This window comes from Musca domestica, unplaced genomic scaffold, assembly GCF_030504385.1.
Source record: "Musca domestica strain aabys unplaced genomic scaffold, Musca_domestica.polishedcontigs.V.1.1 17, whole genome shotgun sequence".
NCBI lineage: Eukaryota > Metazoa > Arthropoda > Insecta > Diptera > Muscidae > Musca > Musca domestica.
This window is the reverse complement of record NW_026712230.1, coordinates 9,544,419-9,562,551: the sequence shown is the minus strand read 5'-3', so window position 1 is coordinate 9,562,551 and position 18,133 is coordinate 9,544,419. Positions and strand designations below refer to the sequence as shown.

The following is an 18,133-nucleotide window of genomic DNA, read 5'->3' as shown; positions in this document are numbered from 1 at the left end:
AATAGCCTGATATTACGCGAATAGGAACATCAAAAAGTTTAAGGAATCTGTTTAAAGGGCTCTAGGTGAAAAAGTTCGTTATTTAAGAATTTTTAATAATTCAATGTTTCTAGGATCATAAATCATAAATTGAAAAGATGACCAAAATTATTAGAAAATTGAGGTCCTGTGAAAATGGGAAATCACGGCATTAATCACTTATTTTATTTTAAGAGCATTTGAAGAGCTTTGATGGCGGATTTTCAAGAAGTTTTTTAGTGAATATTTAGAGAAAAAATTTTGAATACTTTTAAAGGGCCAATCTTGGATGTTTAAAGGTAATTTTCAAAAAGTATATTTTTACTTTTAATATTGAAATTTTGAAGGAATTTTAAGTTTTAACTGAGAGTATTTTGCATAGTATTATACCCTCCACCATTCTATGGAGGGTATATTAACTTTATCATTCCGTTTGTAGCCCTTCGAAATATTCATAACAGACCCTACAAAGTAAAGTTCTAAGACGATCTAGCGATGTCCGTCTATCCGTATGTCTGTTGGTTTTCATAACGATATAATTAAGACAGAAGGCTAAAATTCTGCATACATGCATAGGTTACCAGTAGGCAGGTTAAGTTCGTAAATGGGCCATTTCGGTCCAAGTCTTCGTATAGCTCCCATATAACGATACCTCCCGATATTCGGTATTTTGATGATTTCAGCAACATTATTCACCGGCATCGTTTCAAATTTTGTATTGGAAGATACCAATGGGTACTACAGCCTATGGCAAAAATTTTTGTATGCAGGTTTAGATCTTCGGTTAGCTCCCACATAACGGTACCTCCCGATATTCGGTATTTTCATGGTTTTAACGACATTATTCACCGTAATTGTAACAAATTTCGTATTTGAAGTTCGTAATGGGCACAAAAAATTTCGTATGCAGGTCCACGTCTTCGTATAATCCCCATATAACGGTTTTCATTTTTTTTTTGAAATTTTTCAATTTCCTTTGAAATGGTAAGGCTATTAAATGTTAGGCCCAGACGAACTTAGCTGCTTTTCTACTTGTTTTAAAGCTCTAATCGTTCCCTACAGGACTTCTTTTTCGATTAATACACACTACAACAGTATGTGTTGAGGGATTTATAAGTTCGATTGGGCCAAAAAGTTTGTAACACCTCGAAATATTGGCAGTAGACCCACCGTGTAGTGTATCGATTTTCCTATTTCGCCGAGGTGAATTGACCTAGCTGTGAGTGTATCGGTACGGGTTGCACACAAGAAATTATAGTTTAGTCGGTTAGAGTTTGGGACATGGCAGAAGCCTACTATTTTGTAAAAATTCAACCGCGAATATTTTTAATACAGAAAATTACTTCCAGGCAAATTCCCGTTTGACACAGATATCATTGACGTGTATAGTGAAATATCGGTGATATATGAAAATATATACACGAATCTAAATAGTCAAATATTGTTTTGAACTCCTATTAGCACGACAGAGGGCGTAAATATAGGTCAATCTCAATATATTGTTTGTAATTCCTTATCATTGAAAAATAATGAAAGAACCGTGATATTTGAGGGGTTTTTAAGTAATCCAATTATTTAACCCAACAATATCTTAACGGATTCGCGAATAGAGTAAAATTTTAACGTACATTTTGGACCAAATCCGTTTCAGGACATTTGGAGTCGATCTAGCGATGTCCGTTCAACCGTCCGCTCGTCTGGTGCGCACGACAACTCTCGAAGAGAGTATCCGATTTGGTCCAAATTCGGTGCATCGTAATATTATTATCAAACTTAGATCGAATTCGGTCCAATCCTTCTGGTACCTTCTGGTAAAAGGTCGAAATTTAAAAAAAGGTTTTACTGCACAGTAAGAGAATGGATAATCCAATTTTTCTCGAACTTTGCAAATTCTAATATTCGCTCAAGAGCTAGGTCACGTGCGAAAATGTAAAATATCAGTCCACTGCATCAAGTACCTCCCCCGCAAAGATTCAAAAATTTTATAACTCTCATAAAATGTGATGTAAGAGTCCGATTGTTTTTAAATTACACCAGGGATGGAAAATCAAAAAATTCAAAAGGTACTAAAATGGTACTTTTTTTAAATAAAATGGTACTTTTTTATAATTTTTTTTTTAGAGTTACAAAAAAACGTTTTATTCGGTAAACAAAACAAACATAACAAATTCATTCACCTATGTATTTAGGTACATATGTATGTATATAGCTTCCAGGAACATAAAATCTGAGATCATTTTTTCTTATATAATATTCTGAAGTTTGTAAAGTTATTTTTATGATTGATTTCTTATTTCTTAAGGAAATTGTCTGGAATTTTGTAATCAAAACAGCAGGAATTATTCGATCTAAGAAGACTTTCGATCTTATGAGATTAGAAAGACTTTCTAGCTGTAGACGATTTCTTTCTTTAGTCTTAGTGGCATTTTGAATTGAAAATATTCGTTCAACATTCTCTGAAGAATGGGGAATTGACAATATACCAAAGGCAATTCTTGATATATCTGGGAACATTAATTCCCCCAATTCGTTTTTAATAACACTAACATTAAGCCAAAAATCACTAATATTACCATCTTTACATTTTTTAAGTTCAGGATAATCAGATAAAGCTCTAAATTGGGAGTTAATATTTTCAAAATTTTGTTCTTTCTTGGGAAACCATTTCATTAAAAGTGGAACTATACTGTTTATCTTTCCATCTATAATATTTTCAGGTGAAAAATTATTAAACATCATATACAAACTATCGTTATTAAAATATATTTTCTTTTTCAAAGTGTTGCAAAATTTTATATAAAACTGATTTACATATTTCTTGAATTCCATTATTGTTGTGTTTTCAACATGTTTACTTTGTATAAATATTTCAACATTAGTTCCACAAAAATATTATGTAAAGGAATATGATTTTCGTTAATGTCGATTTCTAAAATATCGTCACTAAGTCCATCTTTCAGAATAAAATTTCTTGCAATTTGCATATATAAAAACTTAATTCTTGGAAGTAAAATATGAATTCTCGCTTCTTCTGATTGCATTTCAAGATTAATATTATTAATTAATTTTAAAACATAAGACAAAATTAAGTAGAACATTTTCATTATGGGATTAGTTAGTTCATCGCTAATGAATTCCAACTTTTCTGTTTGATATTCATTTTCAAAGTTTTTGAGGTTAAAATAGTATGTGAGAGGTTCCCATTGTTCTAAAATGCGGTTTACTACCTCTTTCCTCGAAGCCATCGTGTTGCAGCGTATCAAAGAATGACCCCAAATTCAATATATGTCAAACGCATCCAGTTACAAAAAGATTTGGAACTGATAATTTTAATATTACTTGCACACCTTTGTATTTCCCCATCATCACTGAGCAATTATCAGCCTTAAGATGGTGAATGGCAAGTTATGTTCGGCCACAAATAAACATATCATGATCTCCAATTTTTTTGCTGCTTCTGTTGAAGGGCAATGTTTTGTGGCATTCTCCACAAGTGCATCCAGTTTTGGTGTGCTTACTTATTTAAACGCCAATTTACACTAATTGCATTATAATGGAGACATCTTAAGTGAAATAGTACTGAATTTTCCGCGGGAGTACTTAGGTACTTTTTGTACCATTGTACTGAAAAAGTACCATTGTACTGAATTTTCCATCCCTGAATTACACACATCAATATTCTTATTAACCCATGGTCTGATGTGAAGATGGCATATATCGGTTCACTCCTTCTGGTACCTCCCCCACAAAGGGTCAAAATTTTGAATATCCATGAAGCTCATAAAACGCGAAATTATCATTCGATTCCACTCAGACTTGCCATATCGCAATAATTCTATCAACACAAGATCTTTTATAACATGGCAGAGATCGGACAATTCCTTGTGGAACCTCCCCCACATAGGATCAAGATTTTATATATATATATATATATATATATATATATATATATATATATATATATATATATATATATATATATATATATATATATATATATATATATATATATATATATATATATATATATATATATATATATATCTGCGAGCCATTTCTGGTACCTCACTCACAAAGTGTCACAATTTTCATTATTTTTATCTGTCAGAACTTGCAAAATAAGTCAGCGATTCTATAACTTGATATATCTACATTTTTCTCTCAAACAGAAACCTGAGGTAAATCTGGAATTGGATATAAATGTTCGATTTTCTTTTAATTTAGCCCACATCAATAATTTTATCTGTATTAGATGAAGTATGAAAATGGAATACTTCGGTCGGCTTTACAGAGTGAGTGATAAAACTGCAACCAACTTCAGACTGCTGTCATTTCTAAACCACTCGTCCGACAGTTGTTAAAATTATTCCAGTGACAGCTCATTATATTGTTTACAAGCGTACAAAAGCATTTTCCAAAAAAAAAAAAGTTTTTCGTGATGGAATTCAAGCGTGATAGTGCGATTTCTTTATATTTGGCTGGAAAACCACAAGTGGCTATCGTTAGAGCACGCCAGCATTTAAATGTGACTAAATCTTTTGTGTCTCGTACCATCGCTCGTTACCGTGATACTAGCGTAGGTAGCTTAGCCCGACGTCAAGAAAGTGGGCGGAAGAAAACAGCAACATCAGCAGAAATGGTTCGAAAAGTAAAGAAGCGACTCGATAGAAACCGGCGTCGCAGTGGCCGCTCCTGAGCTGAAGATATCGCAATATTCCATTCGCAAAATATTGATAAATGAGCTCGGGGTAAATCCATTGAAATTTCAAAAAGTGCAAGAACTTACACCGCAACAGAATGAAAATAGACTCAAAAGAACTAAAGAGTTGCTTCGCTTGGCCGAAAGTGGTGAACTGCCGAACTTGGTTTTCTCCGATGAGAAAACATTCGTTGTCTAGCAGTTTGTAGACAACAAAAAGATTGTGTTTACTTTATAAAAAGTGCCGGCCAAGGTGATGGTGTGGGCCGCCGTAACAGCCGATGGTCGCTCTCCGCTCAGGCATCAGAATAAATGCCGAATACTATCGCAAAAATATTCTAGAGGGTGTATTACGGCCTTGAACACGCAAACGTTTTGGCCGCAGACCTTGGACATTCCAATAGGGCTCAGCACCACCGCACTCAGCACGCGCCACCCAAGAGTGGTTATAAAATGAGGTTTCTCGCTTCATTTTCAGCGCACAATGGCCACCGAAATCTCCGGATACGAATACGTTGGACTATTGTGTCTGGAGTATTTGGGAAAGCAAGGTTGGCACTAAAAAATACCGAAGTGTCGATCACCTTAAGCAAGAGCTTCGCCGGGAATGGGCCAAAATACCGCAGAGCAACATTCCGGCAGCGTGTGACGGTTTCATTAGCCGTTTGAAGGCCATAATTCGTTCCAAAGATGACCAATTAGAACAAATCAAAATTTATTCTAAAATTTAATCTACTTCCGACACTTTTTGCTTTCATTCAACAAAATTTAAAAAAATGTTTGACTTTGTTGCAGTTTTTTTATCTCACCCTGTACTCCTAAGACGGTCAATAATTTGAATAACCATAACAGAGGTCAAAATATTTGTTTTAAATAATCGAGCATTGGCTGATGATATACATCTGTCGGCAGAACCGTGAGATACTTTTTAACTGGGTTTTTAGAAATGTATCTGATAATTGTCATTCAATAAAAAATAATGCTAGTTTCTTGAACAGCGATGTTCCCCAAAATATAAAAATTAACCACAATAACACCCCAGCAGATCACTGAGAACACTTTACTTCATTGTTATAATATATTCTACACCTGTTTAAAATTCATATTATCATTCGTTGGCAGTCAGTCAGTCATTCAGTTAGTGTTGTCGTTGTCGTTGTTAAAGTTGACGTTGTTGTTTTTGGGTTTTTTTTTTTTCGCTAAAGACACCATTTGGAATGTATCTGGTATCTGGTGGCGGTGTACAACATGATCGCCAAACTGTTTGTGTGTGTTTATGTTCTTGTTATTATTTCATTTATTTAATAAAACAAATTCTTACTTTCTTTTTGCGTGCATTTGTACGTGTGTGAGTATGTGTGTGCATATTTACATTTAATTTCAGACATGAATTGTATATCAATTAACACTTGAACTTCTGTTAACCAGGGAGGAGGGAATACGAATAAAATTGAAATGTTTCGTTGACACGTATTATTTTTATCTTGTTTTTTTTTTGCTATTCGAATGAGAAACATTTTGATATGTTGATTTCAACTCAACTTTATCTCTGCGGACTAATCTTATCATGAATTTCATATTTGATCACTTGTTTTTTTTTTGTTATGAGCTTTATAAAAATATTTTAAATATTTTTTAATAGGATGTAGTGCGTTTTTTGTTAAGCCTTAACTGACAAGAAAAAGTACGAAAATGAGCAATAAAATATTCTGAGAATAAATAAATCATATCTATGACTCTAAGGCATGCTTTTTGAAAAATTCACGGACCTACTTTGGATTTTAAATATTCAGTGGAAATTTAATTTAAACTTTCTTTCATTGAAACGTGATGGGTATATATATTATTTGATATGGCCAAACGTTCCTAGTCGAAATAACGGTTTTAGACCATAGGACATTTCGTCCGTCTGTCTTTCTGGCTGTCCGGTGCGCACGATAACTCTCGAAGGCAGTATCCGGTTTGGTCCAAATTTGGTACATCGTAATATTTTTGTCAAACTTTGATCGAGTTCGAAGGTGGGCAATATCGACCCTCTCCTTCTGGTACCTCCCCCACCAAAAAGTCAAAATTTACAAAAAAAAAATAATTTTCTGCACAGAAAGAGAACGGAAAAACCAAATTTTGTGCAAACTTTGCAAATCATGACATTTACATTACCGCAAGATCGGGTGCGAGAATGAACAAGTTCGGAATACTCCTCCCACACAAAGGGTCTAAATTTGGAAAATCTAAAACGCTTATAAAATCCGAAATATACTGCAGATTCTCTTCAAATTTCACACATACCAATATTTTTATCATTGCAAAATGTGGAGTAAAGATGAAGTATATCGGACCACACCTTCTGGTACCTCCCCCACAGAGTTTCAAAGTTTTGAATAACCAAAACGCTCATAAAATTCGTAATAAGGATCCGATTTTTTTTCAAAATTCCTAACATCCCAATATTTTTAACCGAACAAAATCCGATATGAAGATGAGATATATCGGAACACTGCTTTGAATACCTTCCCCACAATAGGTCAAAATTTGGAATATCTAAAACGCTCATAAAGATCTCTCTTTAAATTTTGCACATCCCAATATTTTTACCATTACAAAATAGGTTGTGAAAATGGGATATACCGGCTCACACCTTCTGGTACCTCCTTCACAAAGGTGAACATTTTAAATAAGATGGGATATAATGGCCCAATCATTTTTATACCTCCGCAACAACTGGTCAATATTTTGAATAATAATAGCTATTATCAAACGTGAAATAAGAGTCTTATTATATTCAAATCTCAATATTTCTACCAACACAAGATCAGGCATGAGAAACGAAATTCCCACAACACCCCGAGCTCCCCCACAACGGATCAATATTTTGAATAAACAAACATGAGGCAACTTGAAACAACCTAATACTACACAAGATCTACTATGAAAATATAATATATCGGTCATCTCTTTCTGGTACCTCCCCCACAAAGCGTCACATTTTTGAATAATTATAACTCTCGTAACATGCGAAATATGTCAACGATTTTCTTTAAACCTTGTATGTTACAACATTTTTAACAACAATATTTTACCAACCAACGATTAACTTCAAAAATCATATATATGTATGTGGTATGTTGGCCAGCTCTTTCTGGTAACTTCGCACAAAAAATTGAGCATTTTCAAAAAGTATATACAGGGTGAGATGAAAAAACTTCAACCAACTCCAGACTGCTTTCATTTCTAAGCCACTTGTCCGACAGCTGTTTAAATTATTCCATTGACAGCTCATTATATTGTTTACAAGCGTACAAAAGCATTTTGGTGAGAATTTTCCAGAAAACCACAAGTGACTATCGTTAGAGCACTCCAACATTTAAATGTGAATAAATCTTTTGTGTCTCGTACCATCGCTCGTTACCGTGATACTAGCGTAGGTAGCGTAGCCCGACGTCAAGGAAGTGGACGGAAGAAAACAGCAACATCAGCAGAAATGGTTCGAAAAGTAAAGAAGCGACTTGATCGAGACCCGCGTCGCAGTGGCCGAAAAATGGCTCGTAGGCTGAAAATTTCGCAATGTCCCATTCGGCAAATATTGAAAAATGAGCTAGGTGTAAAGCCTTTGAAATTCCAAAAAGTGCAAGAACTTACACAGCAACAGCAGCAAAATAGACTCAAAAGAGCTAAAGAGTTGCTTCGCTTTGCCGAAAGTGGTTAACTGCAGAATTTGGTTTTCTGCGATGAGAAAACATTCGTTGTCCAGCAGTTTGTATACAATCAAAATGATCGTGTTTACTTGCCAAAGAGGTCAGCTGAAAATGTGCATCTTCGATTGGCCACCAAGCGCCGGCCTTGGTGATGGTATGGGCCACGATAACAGCCGATGGTCGCTCTCCGCTCGTACTAATCCACCGTGGCATCAGAATAAATGCCGAATATTATCGCGAAAATATTCTGGAGAGTGTATTAAAGCCTTGGGCACGCAAACATTTTGGCCGCAGACCTTGGACATTCCAACAGGACTCAGCACCATGGCCACCAAAATATCCGTATACCAATCCGCTGGACTATTGTGTCTGCAGTATTTTGGAAAACAAGGTTGGCACTAACAAATGCCAAAATGTCGATCACCTCAAGCAAGCGGTTCGCCGGAAATGGGCCAAAATACCGCAGAGCAACATTCGGGCTGCGTGTGACGGTTTCATTGGCCGTTTGAAGGCCATAATTCGTGTCAAAGATGACCAATTCGAACAAATCTAAACTTTTTCTAACATTTCTTTCTCTAACATTTGATGCTATTTCCGACATTTTTTGCTTTCATTCAATAAAATTAAAAAAAAAAAAACTAAAAATTATGGCGTTTGACTTTGATGCAGTTTTTATCTCATCCTGTACACTTTATCCAGACCTGTCACCTCTAATGATTATATTAGGCTAAGGTTGTAAACGAAATGGACAATATTGTTCTACTCCATTAGTATATTTTCTATAGAGGATCAAAATTTTGGATAAAAATAAAACATGTCAAAGTATATTTTAATAAACGGACGCTGAGGTGTCGGCAAAAACGACTGATACTTTTCAACGTGTTTCCATCAAAATTGATGTTCTTGAGCCTAGAAATATTCTGCTGTTTGTAAATACTAGTTTTTGGCCTTTAAAAAACTTCGTCGAAAAAGTCTTGAAAAAAAAACTTTAGTAATGATAATATTTAAGCTCTTAAATATTCTACGAAAAAGAAAATAATTCTTGATTTTTCTAGTCCACATTTTTAAAATATTTGATTGGAATCTACGTATTTCCTATATGGATATTGAAAACATTACTCTATTAGGTGGTACGGTCCTCCTTATTTAACCTATCGTTCGTATCTCTTCGTTTTCAATCGATGACAAACATTCATTACAAAACCACTTCAACAAACATTGACCAAAAACGATTCTCCACTGATAGTGTCAATACATCAAAAGGGGTACTTGTAAAACAACAACAACAGCAACTAATTAAAATCACTTTCGATTAATTACAACTTATTTAACTTTGGATAGAAATATGTTTCAAGATATTTTTTTTTTTTTTTTTTTGATTTGCCATTGTTGCTCTTAATTGACCAACAGCAATTGGTTAATATCTTGCCATCCACTTATGGCTAGAGGAGAAACCAACCAACCAACCAACCACCATTAACATCAACATCATTCCGAAATAAAATACTTTTGCCTTTACGATCGATAAGAACTCTCCACTTAAAGAGAGATACAACAAGAAACACTCAAGATTTGACTTTTTACAGCGATCCTCAGCTGTGTGTGGCTCATTTTGTGTTGTGTGGAACAACAAATGATCAGATCAGAGAAGCCGGAGTGTACAAGCCGAGATCAATGATAGTTGGCTCAATGCTAACAAAAACAACATCAAATACACAAGTGGTTCGCATTTCACATTGCAATTCATCTGAAACTGTTGGAATTCACTTGGCTCCCTTGGCTGGTCGTGGCGAGAAATATCGGACGTACACATGTGCGGTTATAACATTCCCACATTCCAATGAATATTGGAAGAACAATACCAACACCACCGGCACACATGTGTTCTTTTATACATGCATATGTACTATGTATGAATGCGTGTACTGGTGACTCTACTAATGTAGATGTCAGTCAATTGACCGTAACAAGTGGCAACTTATTTTCCTTCAGAGAACTTAATAAGACAACGGAAAGAGAAAACCAAATTCATTTTCTTTAGATTGACGATCTATATATACATGGTGAGATAAAAAAACTGCAACAAAGTCAAACGCCATAATTTTATTTTTTTTTTAAATTTTATTGAATGAAAGCAAAAAATGAGGTGATCGACACTTTGGTATTTTTTAATGCCTTGCATTGCTTTCCAAAATACTCCAGACGCAATAGTCCAAGAGAATGGTATCCGGAGATGTTGGTGGCCATTGTGCGCTGGAAATGAAGCGAGGAACCTCATTTTGTTACCATTCTTGGGTGGCGCGTGCTGAGAGCGATGGTGCTGAGTCCTCTGGGAGTGTTCGAGGTCTGCGGCCAAAATTTTTGTGTGCCCAAGGCTTTAATACGGCCTCCAGAATATTTTCTCGATAATATTTGGCATTTATTCTGATGCCACGGTCGATTAATACGAGCGGAGAGCGACCATCGGCTGTTAATGTGACCCACACCATCACCATGGCCGGCGCTTGAATTCTGGTGGCCAACCGATGGGGCACATTTTCCGCTGACCTCTTTGGCAAGTAAACACAATCATTTTGCTTGTTTACAAACAGCTGGACAACGAATGTTTTCTCATCGGAGAAACCCGAATTCGGCAGTTCAACTCTTAAGCTCTTTTGAGTCTATTTTCTTTCTGTTGCGGAGTAAGTTTTTGCACTTTTTGGAATTTTTAGAGAATTATTCACATTTAAATGCTGGAGTGCTCTAACGATAGCCACTTGTGGTTTTCCAGCCAAATATAAAGAAATCACACTATCACGCTTGAATTCCATTACGAATAACTTTTTTTCTGGAAAATTCCCACCAAAATGGTTTTGTACGCTTGTAAACAATATAATGAGCTGTCACTGGAATAATTTTAACAGCTGTCGGACGAGTGGCTTAGAAATGACAGCTGTCTGAAGTTGGTTGCAGTTTTTTCATCTCACCCTGTAAAAAGAGTAGTGAAATAACTGAATGGCTGAGAATCAACGACCAGACGAAAGGGCTGAAACTAGAATCTTGCACGAGGGTCAGTCTTGCTGTGTAGGCGTGTAATAAGGCTGGAAATTAGTACTAAAAGGTTACAAAAAGCACTAAAATGTCCTAAAAATTGAATACTCTGTATTGGACAAAAGGAATCGAGTGTCAGAATTTCGAACTTTAATATTTCGAACAGTTTGGTTTTGGGGTGAACGAATGATGCAGGAATTTTGATATTTTATTTGTAGGTTTGTGATAATGAAGTGTGCTGCAAGTGCACGAAAAGTGCTAAATACATTTGGTACAATTTGGTGTTAGGTGAAATTTGGTATTAGGAACGCTATTCCTTTTGTAGCCTGGACATATGGTACGTAGCCTGGACGTATTGTACGAAAAGTACTGAATGGTAATATATTTTTGGTACTGGGTGAAGGGATAGAAATAAAAATCTAAAATTTGATATTATATTACTGAGTTTTGGCGGATGTTTGGAAATGCGTTCTATGTATATACGAAAAGCACTAAATGACACCAAATTTGTGTACTGGGTCAAGGAATAAAGCTGGATATTGATATAGATGTCGCCGTTGGTGTTTTGTGGTTAATATATGGAGGTGGTTTTGGAAATGGGTACTATAATTGTTTGAAAAGTACTAAGTGCTACTAAAATTGGTATTGGATGAAGGAATAGGGCTGGAACTCTAAGATTTGATATTGAGGCCCCTGTTTGTATGTGGAATTAAGATATGGATGTGGTTTTAGAAATGTAAATGTAGAAATGTATTAGGTGAAGGGGTAGAGCTGAACCCGTGGAATTTCATATCGCGAAAACTGTTGGTGTCTAGGATTGAGATGTGGGACGGTTTTGCTTTTTACGAAAAGTACTAAATGTTACTATATTTGGTATATAGTAAATTTTATATAGCTGGAATCCCGAAATGTGATATTGAGGTTTCCGTTGGTATCTGATGGTGATTTTGCAGATACGTACTATAATTGTTCGAAAAGTGCTAAATGGTACTAATTTTAGATCACGATTGGTGCCAAGGATGGAGAGCTGTAGATTGTTTTGGTTATGCGTACTAAATGTTACTAAATTTGAAATTGGGCGAAGGGATAGAGCTGAAATTTGATATTGAGGTCAATGTTGGTTTCTAGGGTTTAACAATGTCTGATGGGTTCACTCCAAACATGTTAAAACATAAAAGAGCCCCAAAACGATATATACACATTATGTTAGAGTCATATGTAATGTGACTTTTTCAAACTTTATATTTTACATTTTGTAGCATATTTTTAAACTTAAAAGTAACGCTAATATTATAGTATTATATAAAATATATACTATGCATTAGTACATATTTGTATTAATTTATACTGTCAAGTGTTTCTTTTTGGATTTAAAACTCTGGGGAGAGTCTAAAACTATGCTATAAAAATGCCATAGATAATTGTTGAAAAGTCTCTCTGTCAGGGCTGGCCCAAACACCTCACATTTAAAATTCAACACACCTAGCGCACAATCATAGTTTTGTGTATAAAACTCACCAACAGAACTGTTCGCTTGTTTACAAAAAAACAAATTTGCTTTGCAACAGTCAGTAGCTTCTGAAGAGGTCCTGTCGCTCGATTTCATGATTATCAATATTGCATAGAATTAACATTCGCAATGTCGGGAGAGTTACTCTACTTGATGTTAACGTCTGTGAAACATACACAAAGCTTTTGTGATTGGCTAGCCTTGCTTGTGTAATTTAGCCTTTAACAAATATAAAGGCTGTAAGTTCAGTCAGGAACGAACTTTGAATGCCCTCCACCATTTGGAACGAATTTAACAATTTTCAAAAAAAAAAAAAAAATAAATAAAATAAAATAAATAAATAAATAAAATCCGTTAAAAATTCTGTTAAAATTTTAAAAATACCGAATGTAGCCGTTATATTAGAGTCTATACGACGGCGTGGACCTGCATTGACAACTTTTGTCGTGGACCTGCAGAGACAATTTTCTTTCTTTCAGGCTGTAGTATCCATTACGAACTTTAAATACCAAATTCAACAACAATTCCGGTCAATAATGTAACTTAAATCATTACCGAATATCGGGAGGCACCGTAATATGGGGGCTATACAAAGACGTAGACCTGCACAGACAATTTTCTGTCTTAGGTTGTAGTATCCATTACGAACTTCAAATACCAAATTTGCTAAAATTCACTAAAATCATCAAAATTCCGAATATTGGGAGGTACGATTATATGGGGCTATACGAAGACGTGGACCTGCACAGACAATTTTTTGTCGAAGGCGGTAGTATCCATTACAAACTTCAAATACCAACTTTGTAATAATTCCGGTGAATAAAGTCGGAAAAATCTGTAAAATACCGGATATCGGAGGTACTGTTGTATGGAGGCTATACCAAAACGTGGACTATTTTCAATACCAAAATTCGTGCAGACATAATATACATTTGAGTAAAATTTTATCAACTTACTTAATTTTGTTCGGAAGCTAGTGTGATTTCCACAGACGGACAGGCCGACATTGCTAAATCGACATAGAATTGCATGTTGATCAAGAATACATATACTTTGTGGGGTCTAAAATGTATATTTCAAGGTACTATGGTGGAGGGCATAATAAAAAGGTGTACGGAACAATATTGTACCAAATTCTACATTTGGTACAAATTGGTACTACATTCGGCATAGAGTTAAGAAGGCGGATTTGCGCGAAGTATACTGAATACTAGTATTTGATCCACTGCCAGAATGCAGCTTTAAGACGATTTGGAAACGGGTAATCTATGGTGTACGAAAAGTAATTAATCGGTATTTTGGTATATATTTGAAGAAACGAAGTATAACATGTATGAAAAGTACTAAATTAAGCATGTGATATAACGTTCACAGGGGTTGTACAGAACAATGGCAATGCGGAGTTTTTGGAAATGCGTACATATGATAGTTTAGACATGTATAGGTTGATTTTTTTAAAGCTATAAAAAAGTCTAAAAATAAAATCAGCTTTTCCAGTGTTACTGGTTGATCTTCACTCCAAAATCGACAATTCTGCATATTTACGTACCCATTTCGGCAGAAATCTAACAAGTCTCTCTTCTGAACCATTTTGAATAATTATTTTGGATCGCCCATATTAAAAAAGCTCTTCTGATCATTTCAATATCTTGTCTGCTTATATCTTGTCGGTTTCCAATTGACTTCAGAAACAAAAACTTAATATTGAAATGTAAATATTAAAAACAAAACACATTCATATAAATTAAAAAAAAAAACTCTGTTTGTTGTTGTTAGTGTGGTAAGAAAAAAAAAAGATTCAAAATAAAATTTTATTATTCAAGGTTGTAAGGCAGGCGCATTAAAAAAACTAATACAGAGAAAGAACAACAAAAACAAGAATTTGCTGAATTGCAAAACTGAATTTACGATATGGCGGCTAAACTGGTGTGGTTGTTGTTGTTGGTGTTATTGCTGTTGTTTTTCTTTTTGCCAGCCAACCCAAACCCCCAACAATAATCACAGCGGTGATGACGGATGGATGGGTGTTGGAGGGACGCGACCATTGATCCACAGGGCTGGCGATGACTACAACTACGACACAACCATAACGTTTTTAAAAGGGGGGAGGGGGTGTTGTTTTTCCAATTGGAAATAATGTATAAACACAGAGACACGCATACAAACACACATGGGGAATAATTTTTATTATTGTTTGGAAATTTATTTTTATTTTCATCAAGTATAGTACTACAATGACGGCAAAACCAGGATACACATGTATGTGTGGGTGAGTGTGGGTGTGTGGGTGTGTAATAATGACACACAAACCATACATATTGATATCTTAATTATTATTAACAATAGAAATATAGAACAGGGAATTGTGACCACCTCCACCTCCCGTCCATAACATTTTACCAGGCTCAACTTTTTGGTGGAACACTGGAACCCAGTGTTCCAATCAACGCCAACACAATTTCTGGGACCAGAAATAACTGCAGAACAATTCTCAAAGCAGAAAGCAACAATAACAACAAACACTCTTGCAAACGTCAGATCTTTTTTAAAAAGTCATGTGCATGGGACAGCTGGCGGTGGCGATGGCGTTGATGACGGTAATAACTATCGATGGAATGTAAATAAATAAAAATTTATTCCCCATAACGTTGCACCGCCAGCACAACCATCTGTCTGACTGACTTACTCACTGACTGTTTGTCTGTCTGTCTGTCCGTTGGCCTGAGTGACTTCCTAGTAACATTCGTACGTAATGAACTCAATTGTTTTCATTTGTGTACTGCTGATGGTGGAGGCAGTATCTGAACCATTCCACAATGGAAGAAAATAACACGAACATGAAAATATGCAGTTTTTTGTTTTGCAAGGCTACTTTTTCTGTTCTTTAAAAAAAAATAATACAAATATGAGTGCCTCTATTAAAGTAAAATTATTTAAACCTTATTTTGTGGAGGTAAAACTTTACGTTATTTATGAGGCAAACCTTACCCACATAAAAACTTTACAGGGGATCTACAATTTTGAAGAGACACTTTTACTTCATTTTCCAAAGATGGATTCAGATGGTACTCCGACAGAACGTTACAGACTACCATGACATTGCCTTTTTATACCCTCCACCATAGTATAGAGGGTATATTAAGTTTGTCATTCCGTTTGTAACACCTCGAAATATACAATTTGGACCCCACAAAGTATATATATTCTGTCCGTCCCTCTGTCCGTTCGTGGAAATCACTCTAGCTTCCAAACAAAATGATGTAGGTTGATAAAATTTTACTCAAATATAATACACATTTGAGTAAAATTTTATCAACCTTTTTTTTATCTGCAGAACATTTGGTATTCAAAATGGGCCATGTAGGTCCACATTTTGGTATATTCACCGGAATTGTTTCAAATTTGGTTTTTGAAGTTCGTAAGGGATACTACAGCCTACGACAGAATATTGTCTGTACAGGTTTGCGTCTTCGTATAGCCCCCATATAACGGTATCTCCCGATATTTGGTATTTTGATAATTTTAGAGACATTATTCACCGGAATTGTTTCAAATTTGGTATTTGAAGTTCGTAATAGAAACTACAGCCTATGACAGAAAATTGTCTGTGCAGGTCCACCATTTGGTATAGCCCCCATATAATGGTAGCTCCCTATATTCGGTAATTTGATGATTTTAGCTACATTATTCACCGATTTCTTTCAAGTTTCGCATTTGAATGTTGTAATGGCTTATGACAAAAGTTGCCTATGTAGTTCCACGTCATCGTATAGACCCTAATATAACAGCTACATTCGGTATTTTTAAGATTTTAGAAGAATTTTTAACAGATTTAATTTTTTTTTTTGAAAGTTGCCAAATTAGTGGAGGGTATTCAAAGTTCGGCTCGGCCGAACTTACAGCTTTTTTACTTGTTTTATAAATTTAACAAGAAAAATATATTTTTTCCCATTGGAACCATGTCGAAATAATTTCGAAATGCATTTCTGTGTACGTCATTGCCGACAGCCTATGACCATTTATTTATGTGCTCCCTTACGTCTGATATAAATATTACCACAGACTAGATCTTTACTATATCGGGTACTCCATTTGTTTAATATGAGATATATGTATGATTCTTTAGAGAAGGTATTAGTACCGAAAATGTTGGAAAATCGGAAGATTATTAAAAAAATATCGATATTTCATCCCCCTCTCCGTACACTATGTCATATACGTGCTGGTGTTAGTCATACGCCACCTGTATCTCTTCTTCCCTTATATTCCCATTTCCATAAATTCAGATTATTTTATTAAATACTCAGAGTCGGTATGACTGGTAGTTTCCATTGGTCATGCTTGCCTTCGTGGTCTTCAATTATAATAACTGCCGCTAAATAACTGCAAAGTATCTTTAATCCACCGAAATCGAATATTTTTAAAGTGATTACAATGATTACTCGTATAATTGGCGATAGTCATACGCACCACATATCACTTCTTTCGTTTACAGACATCTTCATTTCTCCAAAGAATTCGGGAACTGAAACGTTTTTTATGAGATGTACAGGGTGAGATAAAAAAAGATCGATTAGTACGAGCGGAGAGAACCCATCGGCTGTTATGACGGCCCACACCATCACCATAGCCGGCGCTGGAGTTCTGGTGGCCTACCGAAGGTGCACATTTTCAGCTGACCTCTTTGGCAAGTAAATACGATCATTTTTTTTTGTTTACAAACTTCTGGACAACCAATGTTTTCTCATCACAGAAACCCAAATTCGGCAGTGCGCCACTTTCGGCCAAGCGAAGCAACTCATTATCTACCAGTTTCACTGTAACGAGCGATGGCACGAGACACAAAAGATTGATTCATATTTAAATGATGGTATGCTCTAACGATAGCCACTTGTTGTGTTCCAGCCAAATATAAAGAAACCCCACTATGACACTTGAATTCCGTCACGAATAACTTTTTTTCTGGACAATTCTCACTAAAATGCTTTTGTACGCTTGTAAACAATATAATGGGCTGTCACTGGAATAACTTTAACAGCTGTCGGACGAGTGGCTTAGAAATAACAGCAGTCTGAAGTTGGTTGCAGTTTTTTCATTTCACCCTGTACATATTCTTGATCAGCATAAGATTCTATGTTGGTCATGTCCGTCCGTCTGCCTATCTGTCCGTCTGTGAAAATC

General features: G+C 35.4%; 1 protein-coding gene across 1 annotated transcript in view; it reads right to left on the bottom strand.

Annotated features, from left to right (window-relative positions):
• LOC101894919 (centrosome-associated protein 350) overlaps positions 1–18,133 on the bottom strand; it is a 61,581-nt gene that overhangs the window by 4,819 nt on the left and 38,629 nt on the right. The gene's annotated exons all lie outside the window — the stretch shown is intronic.